General features: G+C 63.8%; 1 non-coding gene across 1 annotated transcript; it reads right to left on the minus strand.

The window, feature by feature from the left end:
* Positions 1 to 5,263: 5,263 nt before the first annotated feature.
* LOC131872759 (5S ribosomal RNA) lies at positions 5,264 to 5,382 on the minus strand. Its single transcript, XR_009370846.1, has one exon. It is a non-coding gene; the product is annotated as a 5S ribosomal RNA (ribosomal RNA).

Here is a 5,382-nt window from a genome sequence, read left to right on the forward strand (position 1 = left end):
TTGCCACCCTGGCGCGCACGAAGTCGGAAGTAGGGTTAATTGCCCGGGTGCGCACCTTTGCCAGGGTGGCACCTTACCTGGGCTGCGCACCAGGGCGGGCTCAAGATGGCACGCGCGTTCCGTTTTTTTCACTATCTTTCAAAACGGAAATTTTAAAATCTCCTTTTTTTTTTGCCTTTTCTGGAAATTAGTGAAGGCAGCGCATCAAAGGTGCGCACCTCGCTGCCCACCTTGGTGTGCTCTGAGGTGCGCACCCGGGAGCGCTACGAAGTGTGCTCCAAGGTGCGGCGTGCACGTTGTCGGAGCCCGGTTTGCCCCGGGTGCGCACCTCGCCTGCACCTTGGCCGGGGTGGGCACCTTGGCTGGGTTTGCCCAGGGTGCGCTCCGAAGCGGGGTTACTGGAGCGCCCCCTCTTTTTTTGTCAGAGAGTTTGGTGGGGTTTCTCGCATTGGCTCTTCCCAGGCCCGGTTGTTGGGTGCGCTCCCACCCTGGCGCGCGCGAAGTTGGAAGTTGGGTTAATTGCCCGGGCGCGCACCTTCGCCAGGGTGGGCACCTTGGTGCGCAAACCTTGGCTGGGCTGCGCACCAGGGCGGGCTCAAGATGGCACCAGCATTCCCTTTTTCTCACTATCTTTCAAAACGGAAATTTTAAAATCTCGTTTTTTTTTTGCCTTTTATGGAAATTAGTGAAGGCATCGCATCAAAGGTGCGCACCTCGCTGCCCACCTTGGTGTGCTCCGAGGTGCCCACCACGGTGCGCAACGCCGGTGCGAACCCGGGAGCGCCCCGATGTGTGCTCCAAGGTGCGGCGTGCACGAAGTCGGACCCCGGTTTGCCCCGGGTGCGCACCTCGCGTGCACCTTGGTGCGCACACCTTGGCTGGGTTGCGCGGCCTGGTGGGCACCATGGTGCGCACCAAGGAGCGCTCCGAAGTGTGCTCCAAGGTGCGGCGTGCACGAAGTCGGAGCCCGGTTTGCCCCGGGTGCGCACCTTCGCCGCGGTGGGCACCATGGCGTGCACGAAGTCGGAGCCCGGTTTGCCCCGGGTGCGCACCTCGCGTGCACCTTCGCCGGGGTGGGCACCTCGGCTGGGTTGCGCGCCCTGGTGCGCACCAAGGAGCGCTCTGAAGTGTGCTCCAAGGTGCGGCGTGCACGAAGTCGGAGCCCGGTTTGCCCCGGGTGTGCACCTCGCGTGCACCTTCGCTGCGGTGGGCACCTTGGCTGGGTTGCGCGCCTTGGTGGGCACCATGCAGTGCACGAAGTCGGAGCCCGGTTTGCCCCGGGCGCGCACCTCCGCCAGGGTGGGCACCTTGGTGCGCACAACTTGCCTGGGCTGCGCACCAGGAAGGGCTCAAGATGGCACCCGCGTTTCGTTTTTTTCACTATCTTTCAGAACGGAAATTTTAAAATATCGTTTTTTTTTGCCTTTTCTGGAAATTAGTGAAGGCAGCGCATCAAAGGTGCGCAACGCTGGTGCGAACCTGGGAGCGCTCCGATGTGTGCTCCAAGGTGCGGCGTGCACGAAGTCGGACCCCGGTTTGCCCCGGGTGCGCACCTCGCGTGCACCTTGGTGCGCACACCTTGGCTGGGTTGCGCGCCCTGGTGGGCACCATGGTGCGCACCAAGGAGCGCTCCGAAGTGTGCTCCAAGGTGCGGCGTGCACGAAGTCGGAGCCCGGTTTGCCCCGGGTGCGCACCTCGCGTGCACCTTCGCCGCGGTGGGCACCATGGCGTGCACGAAGTCGGAGCCCGGTTTGCCCCGGGTGCGCACCTCGCGTGCACCTTCGCCGGGGTGGGCACCTTAGTGTGCAGACCTTGGCTGGGTTGCGCGCCCTGGTGGGCACCATGGTGCGCACCAAGGAGCGCTCCGAAGTGTGCTCCAAGGTGCGGCCTGCACGAAGTCGGAGCCCGGTTTGCCCCGGGTGTGCACCTCGGGTGGGCACCTTGGTGCGCATGCCTTGCCTGGGCTGCGCACCAGGGCGGGCTCAAGATGGCACCCGCGTTCCTTTTTTTTCACTATCTTTCAAAACGGAAATTTTAAAATCTCATTTTTTTTTGCCTTTTTCTGGAAATTAGTGAAGGCAGCGCATCAAAGGTGCGCACCTCGCTGCCCACCACGGTGCGCAACGCCGGTGGGCACCCGGGAGTGCTTCGAAGTGTGCTCCAAGGTGCTGCGTGCACGTTGTCGGAGCCCGGTTTGCCCCGGGTGCGCACCTCGCGTGCACCTTCGTCGGGGTGGGCACCTTGGCTGGGTTTGCCCCGGCTGCGCTCCGAAGCGGGGTTATTGGAGCGCCGCCTCTTTTTTTGTCGGAGCGTTTGGTGGGGTTTCTCGCATTGGCTCTTCCGAGGCCCGGTTGCCACCCTGGCGCGCACGAAGTCGGAAGTAGGGTTAATTGCCCGGGTGCGCACCTTTGCCAGGGTGGGCACCTTACCTGGGCTGCGCACCAGGGCGGGCTCAAGATGGCACGCGCGTTCCGTTTTTTTCACTATCTTTCAAAACGGAAATTTTAAAATCTCCTTTTTTTTTTGCCTTTTCTGGAAATTAGTGAAGGCAGCGCATCAAAGGTGCGCACCTCGCTGCCCACCTTGGTGTGCTCTGAGGTGCGCACCCGGGAGCGCTACGAAGTGTGCTCCAAGGTGCGGCGTGCACGTTGTCGGAGCCCGGTTTGCCCCGGGTGCGCACCTCGCCTGCACCTTGGCCGGGGTGGGCACCTTGGCTGGGTTTGCCCAGGGTGCGCTCCGAAGCGGGGTTACTGGAGCGCCCCCTCTTTTTTTGTCAGAGCGTTTGGTGGGGTTTCTCGCATTGGCTCTTCCCAGGCCCGGTTGTTGGGTGCGCTCCCACCCTGGCGCGCGCGAAGTTGGAAGTTGGGTTAATTGCCCGGGCGCGCACCTTCGCCAGGGTGGGCACCTTGGTGCGCACACCTTGGCTGGGCTGCGCACCAGGGCGGGCTCAAGATGGCACCAGCATTCCCTTTTTCTCACTATCTTTCAAAACGGAAATTTTAAAATCTCGTTTTTTTTTTGCCTTTTATGGAAATTAGTGAAGGCATCGCATCAAAGGTGCGCACCTCGCTGCCCACCTTGGTGTGCTCCGAGGTGCCCACCACGGTGCGCAACGCCGGTGCGAACCCGGGAGCGCCCCGATGTGTGCTCCAAGGTGCGGCGTGCACGAAGTCGGACCCCGGTTTGCCCCGGGTGCGCACCTCGCGTGCACCTTGGTGCGCACACCTTGGCTGGGTTGCGCGGCCTGGTGGGCACCATGGTGCGCACCAAGGAGCGCTCCGAAGTGTGCTCCAAGGTGCGGCGTGCACGAAGTCGGAGCCCGGTTTGCCCCGGGTACGCACCTCGCGTGCACCTTCGCCGGGGTGGGCACCTCGGCTGGGTTGCGCGCCCTGGTGCGCACCAAGGAGCGCTCCGAAGTGTGCTCCAAGGTGCGGCGTGCACGAAGTCGGAGCCCGGTTTGCCCCGGGTGCGCACCTTCGCCGCGGTGCGCACCATGGCGTGCACGAAGTCGGAGCCCGGTTTGCCCCGGGTGCGCACCTCGCGTGCACCTTCGGCGGGGTTGCGCGCCCTGGTGGGCACCATGGTGCGCACCAAGGAGCGCTCCGAAGTGTGCTCCAAGGTGCGGCGTGCACGAAGTCGGAGCCCGGTTTGCCCCGGGTGCGCACCTCGCGTGCACCTTCGGCGGGGTTGCGCGCCCTGGTGGGCACCATGGTGCGCACCAAGGAGCGCTCCGAAGTGTGCTCCAAGGTGCGGCGTGCACGAAGTCGGAGCCCGGTTTGCCCCGGGTGCGCACCTCGCGTGCACCTTCGCCGCGGTGGGCACCATGGCGTGCACGAAGTCGGAGCCCGGTTTGCCCCGGGTGCGCACCTCGCGTGCACCTTCGCCGGGGTGGGCACCTCGGCTGGGTTGCGCGCCCTGGTGCGCACCAAGGAGCGCTCCGAAGTGTGCTCCAAGGTGCGGCGTGCACGAAGTCGGAGCCCGGTTTGCCCCGGGTGCGCACCTCGCGTGCACCTTCGCCAGGGTGGGCACCTCGGTGCGCACACCTTCTCAATGTTTTCTTGCCTTTTCTGGAAATTGGTGAAGGCAGCGCATCAAAGGTGCGCACCTCGGTGTGCTCCGAGGTGCGAACCCGAGAGCGCTCCGAGGTGCCCACGAAGTCGAAAGTCGGGTTAATTGCATTGTTTTCCCCGGGTGCGCTCCGAGGTGCGCAACATCGGCGCGCACCAAGGAGGGCTCCGAAGTGTGCTCCAAGGTGCGCACGATGGCGTGCACCTCTGGTGCGCACGATTCGGAGCTCGGTTTGACCGGGGTGCGCACACCTTGGCTGGGTTGCGCACCTTTTGTGCGCTCCAAGGTGCGCACGAAGTCGGAGCTCGGTTTGCCCCGGGTGCGCACCTTCGCCAGGGTGCGCACCTTGATGCGCACGCCTTGGCTGGGCTGCGCACCTTGGTGGGCGCCATGGTGCGCACCTTTCGTGCGCTCCAAGGTGCGCACGAAGTCGGAGCTCGGTTTGCCCCGGGTGCGCACCTTGGTGGGCGCCATGGTGCACTCCGAGGTGCCCAAGATTGGTGCGCACCAAGGAGCGCTCCGAAGTGCGCTCCAAGGTGCGCGCGAAGTCGAAAGTTGGGTTAATTGTCCGGTTTGCCTCGGGTGCGCACCTTGCGTGCACCTTCGCCAGGGTGGGCGCCTTGGTGCGCACACCTTGGCTGGGCTGCGCACACCTTGGCACCCGCGTTTCCTTCATTTTAAATTTTTTTTTTTTACAATCTCTCAAGTGGGAAATTCTATAATCTCAACTTTTTTTGCCTTTTCAGGAAACTTTTGAATGGAGCGCATCATTGGTGCGCTCCGAAGTGTGCTCCAAAGCTCTCTCCAGCTGCGTGCACCTGCCCCGGCCGCGCACCCGGCCCCGCCCAGCTTCGCTCACCTGTCCCGGGCGTCTGGTGCGGAACCTTAGAGTAAGAAACATCACCGTGCACCTTGGCCAACGTGCGCGACTCGACCGAGCGCGCACTGGCCGAGGTGCACACCGATTTCACCTGGGTGCGCGCGCAGCACCTCGGGCGCACCGGGGTGCGCGCACAACGCCCGGGTTGCACCGTGGCCTGTGTGCTCGGGGCGCCTCGGGTGCGCGCTCGGTGTCGCCCCCCGCGCGCGCGGTAGTGCGGGCAGCGCACCCCGGCCCGGCCCGGCCCCGACGAGAACGCAAACGGGCAAAAGGTTTATTCAAATAGCATTGCGACGCCCGGCGAAAAACTAAAAAAGGGTGCAACACCGGGACTTCCCGGGAGGTCACCCATCCCAGTACTACTCCGGCCCAAGCGCGCTTAACTGCGGAGTTCTGATGGGATCCGGTGCACTAACGCTGGTATGATCGCACCC

The sequence above is a fragment of the Cryptomeria japonica genome, unplaced genomic scaffold (assembly GCF_030272615.1).
Source record: "Cryptomeria japonica unplaced genomic scaffold, Sugi_1.0 HiC_scaffold_759, whole genome shotgun sequence".
Taxonomy (NCBI): Eukaryota; Viridiplantae; Streptophyta; class Pinopsida; order Cupressales; family Cupressaceae; genus Cryptomeria; species Cryptomeria japonica.